Below are 16,763 nucleotides of genomic sequence, written 5' to 3'. Positions count from 1 at the left end.
ATAAGCATAATAAGCAACATATTGGACTTTGTTATTACAATATAAACAATTTAGAAAGTGATATGAAGTGCTGCAATTTTTTACTCAAGGGACAGAAACCTAATTCTAAGTGAATTAAAGTAAATGAACACTGAAAAGGAAGGATTGTAATTAAAAATGTCAAGACTAGTTATGTTGAGTAGAGTTGGATCAAAGTACTCAAATAATGTTATCAGCACTTGTCTCTCCATCTGTCATATTGCTTCCTTCCTCAGAGTTACCCTCATTTTCAGGTAATTTCATTGAGAACTTAACATAGAAGCAACTATTTTAAAACCAATGGTTCTAAGTTAATGGTTCCAGAGTTGAGCATCATTACCTGGAGAATAGAACTGTGGCTGTAAGAGTGGAATGTTCTCATCTGCAAGCTTAAGTCATGTAATCACCCATTGCTCCAAGTGGGAACAGTAACTCCATCTAACTAACCCACATAGACTGAAAATGAGAGAAAACTGGTTCCTCATATAAAAATATTCCCATGAGAAAAGCAGCTAGATGGTATACAGGAAAATATCAGTGATATCCACCACACAAAAGGATAAAGAATTAAAACCTGGTTGTCAGATTGGTAAGTATGAAAAGTGCAATAGAAGTTACAACAACCACACTCCAGTGCAAGTCACATGACCAGGGGTAGTTGGCTAACACAAAATGGACTTCATGTTCTATTTTGGTTTGGTTTTGTTTGTTTTTTGTTTGTTTGGTGTTGGTTTTGTTGTTGTTGTTGTTGGTGGTGGTGGTGGTGGTGGTGGTGGTGATATGTGTTTATGTTTGAGAGAAATAACGTTAAATTTGGTGGGTAGGGAGATGAGAGAATCTGGGAGGAATTGAGCAAATCAAAGAACATGATCAAAATACACTGTATGAAAAAAAAAATTAAGGATAGGAGAGCACTGGCACTTCAAGCACTTAAATATAGTAACTGCCATCTTAGGCTACTATATCCAGCAAAGCTATCCTTACTAATCAAAAGAGAATAAAAATCTTCTGTGATAAACTCAAAATAGAGGAGTTAATCACCTGTAAGCCAGCACTACAAAAGATATTTAAGGTATTAAGGAAGCCCCAAACACTATAAAATTAATAAACCACAGAAATGAATACATTTGTTTCAGTAGAAATCTTAAATTTTAGTGACCTCAGTTCTCCATTCAAAGTAGAGCAGACTAACAGAATGGATTCAGGAGTCATCTGTTCTCTGCTTGCAAGAAATGCACCCACTGGCAAAGTTAAACACAACCTTAGGTTTAAAGAATAAAACAAGATATTCTCAGCAAATAGAAGTAGGAGGGGTAAAAAGCATGTGTAGTTGTATTAACATACAAAAAAATTAGACTTAAATCTATAGCTAGAGTTTTCTCTCCGGGTCCCACAAAGCTCCGGCAGTCCGACAGCCCACTTACAAAATAAACACGCAGACGCTTATATTATTTACAAACTATATGGCCGTGGCAGGCTTATTGTTATCTACTTCTTCTATCTTAAATTAACCCATTTCTATAAATCTATACCTTGCCACGAGGCTCGTGGCTTACTGGCATCTACACATGCTGCTTATCACAGCGACACCTGGCAGTGTCTCTCTGACTCAGCCTTCCACTTCCCAGAATTCTCCTCTCTCCTTGTCCCACCTATATTTCCTGCCTGGCCACTGGCCAATCAGTGTTTTATTTATTAACATATTTGCCATACAGAATGATATCCACAGCATAAATCCAAAATTAGGAAGAGACAAAAGGAGTACTTTTTACTGATAAAGGGAATAATCTATAAAGAAGATATTGAACATTTCTAAATACATATGCACCAAACATCAATGTATCTAATTTTATGAAATAGACACTACTAAATGTAAGAGCATAAGTTGAACTCAACACCATAATAGAAAGAGAGTTTAATATCCTGTTTCCACCAAAAGGGAGATTATTCAGACAACTAAAATCAAGAAAGAAAGAGTTAAGTGGCATATTATGTATCCAATGGACTTAACAGCTACATAGAAAATATTACAATCAAATATTTCAAAATATATATTCTTAGCAGCTCATTAAAACATTATATAATGTAAACTATAATGCTAGGACAAAAGGCCTGTCTTAAAAGTACAAAAAAATGAAATTATTTCTTACCTTTTAACTGATCACAATGGGAGAAAATTGTAACTCACCAGCAAGACAAACTACAGAATGTGTACATATCCATGGAAGCTCAACATACACTATGGAATGATGAATGACTTATCAGTAAAATCAGGGGACTTTTAGATTATTAGAATGAATGGAAATGAACTCACAATATAATAGAACATACAAAACACAATGATTACATTAATAAAAACTTATAAAGGTCTCAAATAAGAAACTTAATAATCAACTTTAGTATCTTAACAAAATAGGAACAAGCTAAACATAAAGTCAGCCAATGCAGAGAAATAATGAATGTGAAAGTGAAAATAATACAAAGAATCAATGAAACAAAGAATTACTTCTTTGAAAAGATAGGCAAGTTTCACAAACTCTTACTCATAAACTAAGCAAAAAGAAGAGAGTGAGAAGGCCCAAATTAATTAAACTAGGTAGGAAAAATTAAGTGATACCAATGAAATTCAGATGATCTGCAGAGCAGATTTTGAAAAATTATATTTCAATGAACTGTAAAATCTAAAAGAAATGAAGAAAAATCTGGACATACATGGCTTTCTAAATTAAACTAAGAGCATGTAAACAACATAAATATCTATAGAAAGTGATGAGATTGAAACAGCAATAAATTAAAAACGCTGAGAAACTGACAGATTCACTGATGCACAGTACCCGCCAATTTTTTTCAAGATTTAAAAAGAAGTAATTGAGAGGAAGTGTCTTCACCTATGTGTTAAGATACTATGGAAATCACTATGGGCATCCAGATAACACATTTCTGGATAAATAGCCAAGAGACTCTAAGTCAATATAACCACAGAGACACCTGCACATCTGTAATTTTTGCAGCACTATTCACAACAACACTTTACGGCATCAGGCAGGCCTGTTGTCCCTCAATAGATGAGTGGATAAAGAAAACATACTATTTTCAGCAATACAGAAGAATAAAATTGTGTTGTTTGTAGGAAAATAGAAGCAGCTGGACACCAGAATATGAAGTGAAATAAGTCACACTCAAAAAGACAAATGTCACATATTTTTCTCTCATTCGTGGGTCCTATGGATGTATATAATCAAACATCTGTATGACATAAAAGTAGAAGAGAGGATGTCTGTGGGAATGAAAGGAAATAGTGATGTGAGAAAGAAGAGAAGAGAGTAGTACATATGGCCAAAGTACATGGTTTACTTGCAATAAATGTCTTTATGAACCCACCACTATGTATAACGAATATACCACAAAATCTGTTTTAAACACTAAAAGACAGACTACAGTAATCATGAAATTATCTAGTTAGGCTAACAATCATCCCCATGTTCTTAGCCCTCCTCTAATGTTCAGGAAGTACCATTGGCTTAATTAGGGTTTCTATTGCTGTGATAAAACACCATGACCGAAAGCAACTTGGGAAGGAAAGGGTTTACTTCCGCTTATAATTCTCATGTAACACTTCATCACTAAGAAAAGGCAGGACAGGAACTCAGAGGCAAAAACTAATGAAGTCAGGGAGGAACTCTACTTATTTGTTTGCTCCTCATAGCTTGCTCTGAGTGTTGTCTTCTACATCTTAGGACCATCTGCTCAAGTGTGGCACCACAGTGATGGACCCTCCCACATCAATCACTAATCAAGAAAATACCCGTAAGCAATCTTTTGGAGGCATATTCTCAATAGAGGTTCCCTATTCCAAATGACTCCAGCTTTAGTAAGGGTGACAAAACAAAACAAGAAAATCATTGAACCACTACATAAAAACAGAAGAAACTATCTCAATTCAGTGGAGAGAGAAAAAAATTATTGATTGAAAGAAACGCAACACAATTTTCTAATTTTCAAATAAATACATATATACATGCTCCTACTCAGTGTTACTATTGGAGAAAAATAAAAGTGAGCCTAAGTTGCTGGTCTTCAAAAAAAAATTTTCATACAAGAAAAAAATATTTTGGCTTAATTCCTTTCCTATGTCTCTCAAAATTATATACTTAAAATTTTTTATTAGATGCTAATCAAATAGTTCTGAATTCCTAACAGAGAAATTCCTGTGAAAATAAGCAATATTCAAAATGTTATATGTACAAATACTAAGCTGTTTAGGAAGAAATCACTAAGGAAATTAAATTTTTGCAATCATGTTTAACAAGTTAAATCAGTTGTTCCTAAAAATGCCACCAACTTCTTTGTGAATGACATTTTATATCATTAAAATCAATTCTGTGTTACACATTCCATATTGTATATGCTTCAAACATGTCTAACATTAACTTCAAAGATATCAATGGAACAAATATTTTTCTGAAAAATAGGCACCTCAGGAGGCATGCTCAAAGTCATGTACAAAATTACCTTAATGTTCCACCAAAGCCTTGAGTAGGAATTTAAGTGCCTGATCTTTATCTGTCATAGTCTAGCTTACACCCAGGTCTGTGTCATTGACTAAACATCTCCTAAAGATTTGCCTTCTGTGTAAGTTCATGAACAATCTTGTGAATAACATGATGGACAAATATTTTGGATTCCTCAGCTTTTCTTCTGTTTAAGCATAAAAGTCAGTTTCACTAAAGGTGGTTTTTAAAGGGTGAAAAGGCAGTGGGACCGGGTCCTGTCCTTAGTGCATGAGCTGGCTTTTTGGAGCCTGGGGCCTATGCTGGGACACTTTGCTCAACCTGGGTGAAGGGAGGAGGGGACTGGACCTGCCTTGACTGAATCTACCAGGCTGAGCTGAATCCCCAGGGGAGTCCTTGCCCTGGAGGAAATGAGAATTGGGGGTGGATTGGGGGGAGGGGGACCGGAGGCGGGAGGACAGGGGAATCTGTAGCTGATATGTAAAATTAAATTAAATTATAAAATAAAAAAAAAGTTGAAAGGGGACTTTTGGAAAAAAATTACAGGTACCAGAGGTGATAGATGACCAAAATGAAACAGTGTCTTCCAGACACGACAGGACTGATGTACATATGAACTCCCAGAGACAGTGACGTCACACCAAAGGCCTGCATATGTCCATGCCAGATGGGATCTCAGCACTTAGAAAGGGAAGGGGAAGAGGGCTTCCACCCCTAAGCAAACAACTATCTGAAATTGATACCCACCAGGCAAAAAAGGTCAGTTTTCTTCAATGGAGTCTCACTGGGCATATCAACCATGCTTCAAGAGTAGGTCCTATGCCTGAGATTAGTTGGCCAAGGCAAAACAATTCAATGGTATTTTTGTAGACCATTTATTCTGCTTTGTCTGGGTATTTTTTTTTTATCTTATTGGTCTTTGCTTGTTTATTTGATTTCTGTTTCTGTGAGGGGTGTGTGTGTGTGTGTGTGTGTGTGTGTGTGTGTGTGTGTGTGTGCTTTATGTTATTTGTTTGTTTGTTGAAAGAGAGAAAAAGAGCATAAAGTTGGGTGACTAGGGAGGTGGGGAGGATCTGAAAGGGACTGAAATATGGGAAAACATGATCAAAATATATTGTATGGAAATTTTTCAAATAAAAACAAATGAAAAAAGGAAACAATTTGCTAGTAATAGAGTTTACTTTTTTTCCCAAAAATTAAAGCAAAGGAAATTAAAGAGGCCTTTAAATATCATCAATTCATCTCTTGGAACCTTTCAGCACCAAGGTTAGCTCATCAATCCATCATGCTCCAATTTCCCTATTGCTATAATTTTTTTGGCCTTTAAATATGCTTATATTACAAAGCAATGCAGAATCTGAACTTTATGCCAGATGAAGATAGAGCCAATTACATAACACTTCAACTGATAAAGCTCACACATCCATGCCCTACTTTGAGTCAGCAATTTATCCTCCATCTACCAGAATGGCAACATCAGTGTTCAGGGTCAGTAGGCAGCAAGTGAGTCCAGCACACTGTATAGGTACTGGTATCCTGAGGTTAAGCACCACTGCTTTTTGTCAACCAAAATAAGATTACTTTAAAGACCCTGGAAATACATTTGATGGTTCTCTATATAGATATTAAAATGCATGTAAGTGAGCAGCAATATATGTGAAGTATTTATATATGAATAACATATATCAATCTAAATATAAAGAATTACTACTTTTGATTAGAGTTTATACCATTCACATAAAACTTTTGGAAAGAAAAATATAATCCAACTGTTCCATATGAGATGAGGACAAGCATCTTCAAACTATAATCACTTAAAATAATTTGAATCTAAAATAATATACCTTCAGCCAGGCATGGTGGCTCAGGCCTTTAATCCCAGCACTCAGGAAACAGAGGCAGGTGAATCTCTGAGTTCAAGGCCAGCCTGGTCTACAGAGAGAGTTCCTGGCTAGGGCTACACAGAGAAACCCTGTCTCTAAATAAATAAATAAATAAATAAATAAATAAATAAATAAGTTTAAGAAATGGATATAATAGCATAATATAATTGATATAGTATAATATAATATAATATAATATAATATAATATAATATAATATAATATAATATAATATGTTATACCTTCTGCAATCATTCATCCAGCCTGTTTCCCAAAATGTTCGATGAGTTGGTTACTTCCATCAGATATTTTCTCATTAGTCTAAATTTAGGATTTCCTGATCCTCCCCATCCCAAGTTCTCCGATTTCTTCCCACCACATCCTTGGTCTTTCCAGGGTAATCCTCGTCTGGACAGCAGTTACTTTGCATTTTACGCCACTGCACTCTGCTTCATTTCTCAAAACACCCAGGGCCAAATCCTCCCACAGATGTTCTCACACAAAGTCCAGAGTCCTGTGTAGGCAGCGGAGGAAAGAACAGCTAGGACTTTCATCTCTCTTCCGAAGAGAATGGCTCTGGGCCTTCCACACTTAGTTCCTCTCTCTGAAATTCCTAGATCCCCCCCCCACCCGCTCAAAGGCCAAGCTACTTCTCCTTTAGCCAATGTCAAATGCAAGAGCACCAAATCTGCCAAAACACCAATCAGAGAGGACGCAAACTAGGTGAGAGAGAATTCTCAACAGTATGCCCCAGCTTTCCGATTCGCATGTTTCTGATCCTACTTTAAAATACACACACACACACACACACACACACACACACACACACACACACACACGCTATGCAATGGAAAACCACAGCGCATTTAACCTGAAGCTTTGAAATGTGCACTGATGATAGCCGTCCATGAAGTCAACACAGGAAATAGAAGTTTGGAGCACTGGCAGGCTCGGGGGTTTTTTGGAACCACGGGTCTGACTTTGATGTTCCTAGCTGCTTCCATCAGCCAAGGAGCCACTATAACGCAGAGAAAGCAATCAGACAACTTAGACACTTCTCAAGAGCAGTTTTCTTTCCTTTGAGGAATTCTTTTTCCATTTATTAGATTATCTATCTCTTTAGTATAAAGTGTTTTAGAATGTAAGGATTTACCGAAGTGGCAAGTAGTCTACCGGGAATTAAACCAAAATGCAAAACTAGGTGCTGTCTCAAAAACCACATGTCTTTAAATCTCCCGTTGTTAACATTTATCCCCCAAAGAAGTCTTAACTTCCACCAAGGAATAAATAGACTCTTTGGAGTTATATTTCCTTCTACCTTGAAACCTGATTGACGTGTTCAAAGTTTAAATTAACATAGAAAAATTGTAACATCCCCCATGGCACGTAAAAACCACAACAATGTATATCTAATAAGAGAATGGGGGGAGGGGATTAAAATGAGATAAAATAGTTTTGAAGAACACAGATGTAATGTCAACATGCTCTAATTTCTTTTGAGAAAAACAATTCATCCTGAAGCCCTTCACGCGGTTGTCTACCTCCCGTAAGCCGCATGTGCACACGGCAACTTTCTTTGGAATTACAGCCTGGATTACTTGTTTACACAAGCAAACTCATCTCAGATGCAGCATCTGGTTCTCACTAAGACTTAGCTTTCACCTAATTCTCCAAATGGGTTGACTGAGGTTCAAGAATGTGAGGTGACTCGCTCAAGAGCACACAGTGAATCCAGGGCAAGCGGCCACTCGGCCTCAGCTAGGAGATGCCTATCTCAGGACCAAACCCCTGATGCTGCGAACGCCGAATACTCAGATCCACTTGGAAAGCGGAGCTCAGCGAGTGAGTCACTTGGTATCTTTCCACTTGACAGCATGTCAGAAAGTGAGCTCCAGGAAACTGCCATGAAATTTAAAGATGCTTAACACGGCTTCTTTATTAAAAAAAAAAAATTGTATTCGACTCCAGGGTATTTTATAGCTTTGCCTCAAATATTCTAGTATTAAAACAACAGGTAAAATGTGTGTGTGTGTGTGTGTGTGTGTGTGTGTGTGTGTGTTTTAATACATACATTAAAAATGCTACACCAAAAATATAAATATAATAAAGGGAAAGACTATACACAAAATGGAAAAATTTAACAAACTTATGTAGCCCTATTGTTAATTGCACAAAATATATCCTAGTCTTTCCATGATATAAACATTTTAATTACTAATTCTTGTTCTTATAATTTATAGATTTTACTAAATGAAATAGCACTTGCTATAAACAACTCAAAATAATCATTAAGTTTACAAAAAACACTAACAATTACATTTCAAAGAAATTAACTCTTCTATGGTATAAGTATAAATTTAGTTGAATGTATATCTATTTGATATATAGTCTAAAACTCCCAGTGAATGTCTACACTTACAGATGGTATTGAACCTAATATTACTATACATTTTTATTTATATACCCACTTACAATGAAGTTTAATTTATTAAATGGTGCATTACGGGATTAGCAGCAATAACTGGTAACATAATATTTTTTCAGGATTTAGTAAAATTAGTGTTATTTGAACATAAGTACTGTTCATATGTTCAATGTACTCAACAGTACTGTACCAGTTGTTCCAAACAACAAGACAGCTGTAAGGGACCCACAGCTGGATATCACACAGCATAGACACAAAGACAAGAGAATGATTCTTTTTCCGGATAGGATGGAATAGTCCTGCACATTTTGTCATTATGCTACTCAGAAAGGTGTGCAATTGAAAATTTGGAATTGCTTATTAGGAATTTCTGGTTTAACATACTTAGGCTACTATCAATCATAAGCATCTATAACCATAGAAAGTGAGGGATAACCGGACTCAGAATAAAATACATACTCTTAAATTTTACAACAATGTGGACATATCAAAAAACATACATGTTTCAAAACTGTTTGATTTTTAACCATGACTTGTCTTTTTTAGATCATTGTATATGCATAAAACTACTTCAACCCTTTGCTAATATAAAATGAATAGAATTATTCAGCTTTCCACATTTACAAAGTGTATTTTTTTCTATGACTCTTACTGTAAAACCATGCTGGGTATTCACAGAGCTTACTCAAGACATACATTCACTTTTCTACAAAGATGTTTCTAGGTTCAGATGTCCCATGTGACTGTGATTACCAACCATTGATTCAGCGTTTTCTGATCTTGGCATTGTAACTAAAATATTCTCCTCTACTCCAACTGGTGCCATAGAATCCCTTCAGACCTCCCCACCATAATGCAGCTCAAATTAGCTTTTATTTCACTCCAAACAGAAATAAATGGGTCATTTGATATTTTAACAGTTGGAAGCACAGGGTAGCTAGGAAATACATGGAAAAGCAAATACATACTCTCACAACTTTTAGATAATTACAAATTTTATTCAAAATATGAAGTATAATGAGCTAAGAAAATCTCTACAATGTTTTAGAAGTAATATAGTGATATTAAAATTAAAATAAGATCAGAAAATTAAAGGAAGATAGATAATCTTTTAGAGTAAACTTACATGTTTTTCTTAAATTTTGTTAAACCTTAAATATTTCTTCTCAAGTGTTATAGTTTCTTCAATATTATGATTTTTTAAAGTTGAAATTTCTAAGAATGATAGTAAACATGAAAAATATGCCCAACCTTTTGTAAATCTGGCTTGATTGACATCCACCTTATAGTAAGTACTTTAGATCAACACTCCTTTTGTTAAATCAATCAGTTACACAAATGAAACGTGTTTACTCCATATATTATATTAAGCATTCAGAGTGCAAACAGGTAAGTCATGATAGCACTGCTTGGAGACCTAAGTACAACTGCTCCCAACACATTCTGATGACCCTGATTGAAGTGATGTTGTATTCCTGTAGATAGGCTCTGTACAAGGTTACATTTTGGTTATCAACTTTATATTTGTTAGAAGTGTATAGTTTATAAAATGATCTATTATGGATTTTTTCCACAGTCACTTCTCTTTAGTATACTGAAGAAATGTGCTTCTAAGCTACAGCCTGCATTGTAATATGTAATCTAATGTATTGTTTTTCTTTTTCATGTACCCTTTATTGTGTTGAGCCCTGAAGATATAAAAATGAGTAGCCCAGAATCTTTTCCAAAAAAGTAAATGGTGTAATACATGTACGAAGAGAGCTGAGTTAAGAAGAGGAACCATTGACTTCGGAACCTATGTGTTAGAGCCATGTTGGCCTCCGTAAAGAACTTTCAGTTGCGTGACTATTTCTATAACTGTCATAGTTGGAAATTATTTGCAATGTTACCATGGGGGTTTCTGAAAACTGTATGCTTTGAAGGTAAAAGTTCAGATGTTATAGAAAAGTTTGGACCATAGTTTCAATCTCACTATTTTCTCTACTTAATTATCAAAATGTCATCTTTTCTACATCTTATCTATCTTATGTACTTTTATTTCCTAAGATACAAAAAGAGATGTAGAAAAAAATCATACTTATTAGTACATATAAAAATAACCTATAATTTATACATTATCATCTTTCAAAGACGCTCAAAACAAATATTTTCTTAACTGAGGTATGAACAGCAAACTGATAACATTTTTAGCAGTGATTTTGAAACTGCTTGGGAAAGCACTTAGCATTCAGTTATTGGCTTAGTGACCACTTTCGCCAGTGTGAAAGTGGTAAGAGAATTCAGTCTTGAAGGCTGGACGGTCTATTGCTTCCGCCCTCAAAACACTGAACTTTCTGGTTTGGGGAAGTTTATATTTAGGCAGAGATTTATACCACTTGCCTCCCCTGTATCTCAAACAATTGAGTACAGGGTGAGTTACATCACCAGTTTTTCAAGTTCTCTAGGACTTTTCAGCTTCCCCACCTCTGAGCCAATTCCTTACTGAGTCTCTTCTTCCATCCTCATGGTTCTGTTTCCCTGGAGAATCCTAATAGAGGAGCTAGTGCTTTCTTTTTACAAAATAAATTTTTACTAATAACTGTCACAAATATCTCCCAATTCAATCATCTTGTAATTCTATGATTTCATATATTTAAATGTAAATGTACAGTTACATTATGATTCACTAAGATTTAGTTTTTAAAAATAGATTCCCTTACTTTCTGGCTCAAGATGTATTAAAATTACTTTTTAAATTCAATATATAAATGAAAACTATTAATTATATTTCATCCAATGCAACACAAAATACTTTGATACTATGAACCATTATTTTCATTCTTTGTATATACTAAAATTAGAGTAATTGGGAAAGAGGTGGCACTTCAAATTATAATTATCAATATACTATATGGAATAATGATATATAATATAATATTATATAAATATATATATTGCTGCTAATTTCTTCTTTTGAAAAAGACAGAGATGACAGTCCAAAATATTCATCTGGATTTAATAACTCTACATTAAAAACTTAACCAAGACAGAAGAACCTCCTCCCATCTTCCTTGTGAGCTCATCCATACAAATTCTTTTCAGTCCTTATTCCTACTGAAGGTCACAGGGGTGGGGGTGGGTTTGGGGATCTGGAACCATTATGGCTTTTATTTTAATCAACTCTGTTACAACTTTACACTATTAGAACTTTTCAACTGTAGAATGCAACTTTTTAAAATGTGTTGTTCTGAAATTGAACAGGACAAATATTTGGGTCATTCTATTAAATTTAATTGTTTACTTTCAGTGGAGTTGTCTTTATTAAAGATATGGAAATGAAACTTATATCTAAACTGTCCAAATTAGAATCATAAAATAAATGCAGTTTTTAAATGAAATAAAGTAGTAATATATGAACTATAGCAAAGTATAATAAAAGTATCAGACTTCGCTTACTAAAAGGTAAGTGCTGTTATGTAAGATCTTGTTTATAACATAGTATAGAGCTATGTGTGTGTTCTATCAAGTTGCAATGTACATGAGTTGCAGTCAAGAGTTTAAAAAAAAGCCATAGCTTTAAGGAATTATGTGTTATGGGATACCCAAATTGGAAAAGATCTAATTCTTCTCTGAAAATAATTTATTTTCTCGAGTAATTATGCCCACCTTGCTTTCAAAATATAACTCAAAACTTCTTAAAAACAGAAATTTTTTATTTAAATATGGTGTTATAGTCTACTTATTAACAGCGACAATGAATATAACAATAACTTTTGCTTATGCTATTCTTTATCAAAGCAGTTTCCAGGTCCGTTATTTAACTTACCACATATACTTCCCAGAATGTAAAACCAACAACAACAACAAAAGGATGACAGTAACCCATTTCACATCGCAGAGAAGATCACTCCTTTCTATCCAGTAACTCAGCAGCAATACTTCCTATGTTAACCTCACAATCCAACTTTCAACGATGCTCTTTCTTCAACGCTGCGTGCGGCCCTTTTATACTATACAGTTGTAGTTAATTTGCCAGTGTGATTTATCTTTTGCCTGGGTCTCTGAACATTTTTTTAAAAAGAAATCTACGCCGGGCGGTGGTGGCGCACGCCTTTAATCCCAGCACTTGGGAGGCAGAGCCAGGCGGATCTCTGTGAGTTCGAGGCCAGCCTGGACTACCAAGTGAGTCCCAGGAAAGGCGCAAAGCTACATAGAGAAACCCTGTCTCGAAAAACCAAAAAAAAAAAAAACAAAAAAAAAAAAACAAAAAAAAAAACAAAAAGAAATCTACAAGACTGAAAAATACTGGGGAGAAGGCAAGAAGGAGGGAAACCTGCACATGTGAGCTAATGACCTGGGGATTTGTAAATTGTCAAGCTTATCTTCATCTGCAACTGAAACATGAAGTGCACCTCACCAGAAACCCGTCCACTTGGTGGAGTCTCTTTCTTTCCACAGATGGCATATGACCTGACTTATACTAAGTATTCAATAAACAGCACTGAAGTGAAATAAAAATCGCAAATTTCCAAATCACCTTAATGTAGAATCTATAGGCAGCAGGCAATTCCAGACATGAAAGAAGGTAGGCCAACTGAAGATCTTCACCTCTCCCTTCTTTCCTCTGAATTCAATCCCCCAGTCTCATCCCTGGCTCTGTAGCTCTGTACCTACTGCCGAATCCCTTTCCCTCCTCCCCCATCTCCAGGGCATCACACAGCTAAAGCTTCCCTTCCAACATCATCCCAGGCCCCTAGCACTGTAGCTCCCAACTCTAGCAGGCATTCCTGGGGAACCCTCCAGCCAAGCCTTCCACAGAAGCACGGGAGTCAGCAAAGTATGTGGGTGAGCTTCAGATCTTCACTCCCACCTCCCACACCCACACAGATCCCATTTCCCAGGCTCATTTCTAGCTTTGTAGCAGAGCCACCTGTTGCAGCTGCTTCTCACTCTCTACCTTCATTCTTGGGGGACAAAGAAGATCACAGTGGAACACACTGCTTTCCTCCTATACGGTAAGGAAACACTCATCCATTGCCGGTGGGAGTGCAAATTTGTACAGTGACTATCGAAATCAATATAGTGGTTCCTCAGAAAGATGAGAGAAATCTATCTACCTCAAGATCCAGCTATACAACTCTTGGGCTTATAGTCAAAGGACACTATATTTCCTACCACAGAGATACTTGAACAATCATATTTATTGCTGCTGTATTCATAATAACCAGAAATTGGAGACAACCTAGATGTCCCTCAACAGACGAACTGATAAAGAACATGGGGCACATTTATACAATGGGATATTATTCAATTGTTAACAGAATGAATTCATGATATGCACGGGTAAATAAATGAGACAAGAAAAAACAATCATCCTGCGTGAGTTAACCCAGACCCAGAAAGAAAGAAAGATATGGTACATATTCACTTATATGTAGATGTTAGCTGTTAAGTCAGTAATAATCAAGCTAAAATCCATAGAATCACAGAGGTTATGACTAGGTAGGACAGAGAGATCTCACTAAGGAAGGGAAATAGAATAAATAGCTATGGGGGGGGGCTGTAACAAGAGGACCAAGAAGACAGGAGAGGGGAAAAGTGGAGGGAAGAAGGGGATGACGGAGGAAATAGAGAGAGAAAAAGCTAAAATTAAGGGCTATTTGAGGGGCAGTATTGAAATTGAATAGAGGAGAAGCTTCCTAATATATGTGAAGGCAATCTAAATGAAATTGCCAAATAACAGCAAAGACAGAGCCCCAACTAGACACTTCTTGTCACCAGATGAAGATTCCAGTAACAAGATTGGGTTACATCTAATTGAGATGTTGGTTAAAGAGGTTCCCATGAGAACCTCCAAACAACCCAGGCTGCTGCCAATACTGTACGCTGCTCTCCACAAACTGAAGGCAAGGCCCTGTTGCCAAAACAACACCCAAACAACTGGCTTCTCATTGAACATGGAGAAGTTGGGCTGTTGTCTACATAGGGTCTTCTTATCTATGTGCTAGTGTCTTTGGTACATGAAGGTACTCAGCACCCTTCAAAGGAGAAACACCAACCCAGAAAAAAAAAATGAGCTACAGCTGTGTCCAGCCTGGAAGATATGCTAGTGCAATGGTGGCACAAAGCTTGTGGGAGTCACCAACCAATATCTGATCTGATGCCAACCCACTCGCCAAGATGGAACCCATGCCTGTCACTGCTTGGGTCACTACACATCCGAGACTGGATAGTCAGGGACATAGGGTAATCCCAAATGCTACTTTTCTACTGAGAGACCAGTGACAAAATGATTCCTAATGACATTCTGCTGTACTCATAGATGGGTGCCTTGCTCAGCTGTCACCAGAGAAACTTCCTCCTACAGCAGATGGAAACAAGTACAGAGACTCACAGCCAGACAATGTGCAGAGAGTGAGAGGCCTTGGAACATCCAGCTCTAAATGGGGTGTCTCCATCATATCCCTTCCCTAGGGCTCAAAAGATGAAGCAGAGGGGATGGAGGACACCAAGGAAACAAGGCCTTCTAAATCAACCAGAGCAAAGCTCATATGAACTCATAGAGGCAGAGGCAGAATGCACAGGACCCTCATGGTTCCTTTTGGTACATATTATGGCTTCCAGTTTAGTATTTTTATGGGATTCCTGAGTGTGCAAATGCACAAGTCTGTGTCTATTTTCTTGTGCCTTTTCTTGGACTCATTTCCTCCTGTTTCTTTTGTCCTCTTTGGGTGTGTTAGCTTTTGTTTTACCTGGTTATTATTATTATTATTATTATTATTATTATTATCCTTTAGAAGCCTGTTTTTTCTAATGAGAGACAGAAGGGGAGTGGATCAGGATGTTAAGGTAGGTTGGTAGGAACTGGGAGGAGTAGAGAGGGTGTAAACTGTAATCAGGATATATTATGAGAGGAAAAAAAAATCTGTTTTCAATAGAAGAAAAAAATAACCCATAGGTATATGAGAGGGAAAAGGAGCGAGAAGCTCAGAAGGCCAGCAAGTCAGTGTGGCCCCAGACCCCACTTCCAAAGTCCTCACATAAAATGAGCTGAGTTTCTTCTGTTTTAAGTCTCTGGAACATCTTAGGGAAGTGGAGTCATCTGGCCCACATGTGTCCCTCATGCCCTCTGGTAATGACACGTTTAGGATTTACTTTATTTTTATTTTATGTGTGTGGTTGTTTTGTTTACACATGTGTCTGGGTACCACATGCTAGCAGTGCCTGGGGAGGCCAGGAGAGGACATGGGAGCCTGGGGAACTGGAGTTCCAGAGGGTTGCTAGCCACCATGTGGACGCTGGAAACTGAATCCAAGTCCTCTGGAAGAGTGAGTGCTCTGAACCACTGAGCCATCTCTCTAGAGCCTAATCATGGCACATTTTACTTCTAATTTTCATGATAAAACTAATCTATTTTTAGTATAATCTTTTTAACATTTTAGTTACTTAAAAACATTTGTACAATGTACTTTGATAACATTCCTTCTTTCTCCCAAGTCTTCCCAGATGCTCCCCTCTACCTACCCACCTAGTTTCATGTTCTTTCTCTTTTAAAAAAAAAATAAAATAAACAAAACAAAAACCCCAAGCTGTAGCAACAACAAAGCACACAAAACAGAGAGAGAGAGAGAGAGAGAGAGAGAGAGAGAGAGAGAGAGAGAGAGAGAGAGAGAGAGAGAGAGAGAACACAAAATATTTTTGTGTTTGGTCCTGAGCCTGAGGCCTGCCCTGCAGTATGATTGACATACACAGTCACTCCACTGGTGAATACTGATTTTCCCTCTCCCAGTTATTAATTCCAAGTAACTTCTTAGTCAGGGGTAGGACTTTGTGCCCATTTCTCCTTCTTGGTGATGAGATTTTATATGACTTGAGTTTGTGCAAGCTTTGTCATAATATGTTCTTAAACCATTGATTTTATTACCTCAGTGAGGCTATAGATACCATT

Source organism: Peromyscus eremicus, chromosome 11, assembly GCF_949786415.1.
Source record: "Peromyscus eremicus chromosome 11, PerEre_H2_v1, whole genome shotgun sequence".
NCBI lineage: Eukaryota > Metazoa > Chordata > Mammalia > Rodentia > Cricetidae > Peromyscus > Peromyscus eremicus.
This window is presented reverse-complemented; position numbering follows the sequence as displayed.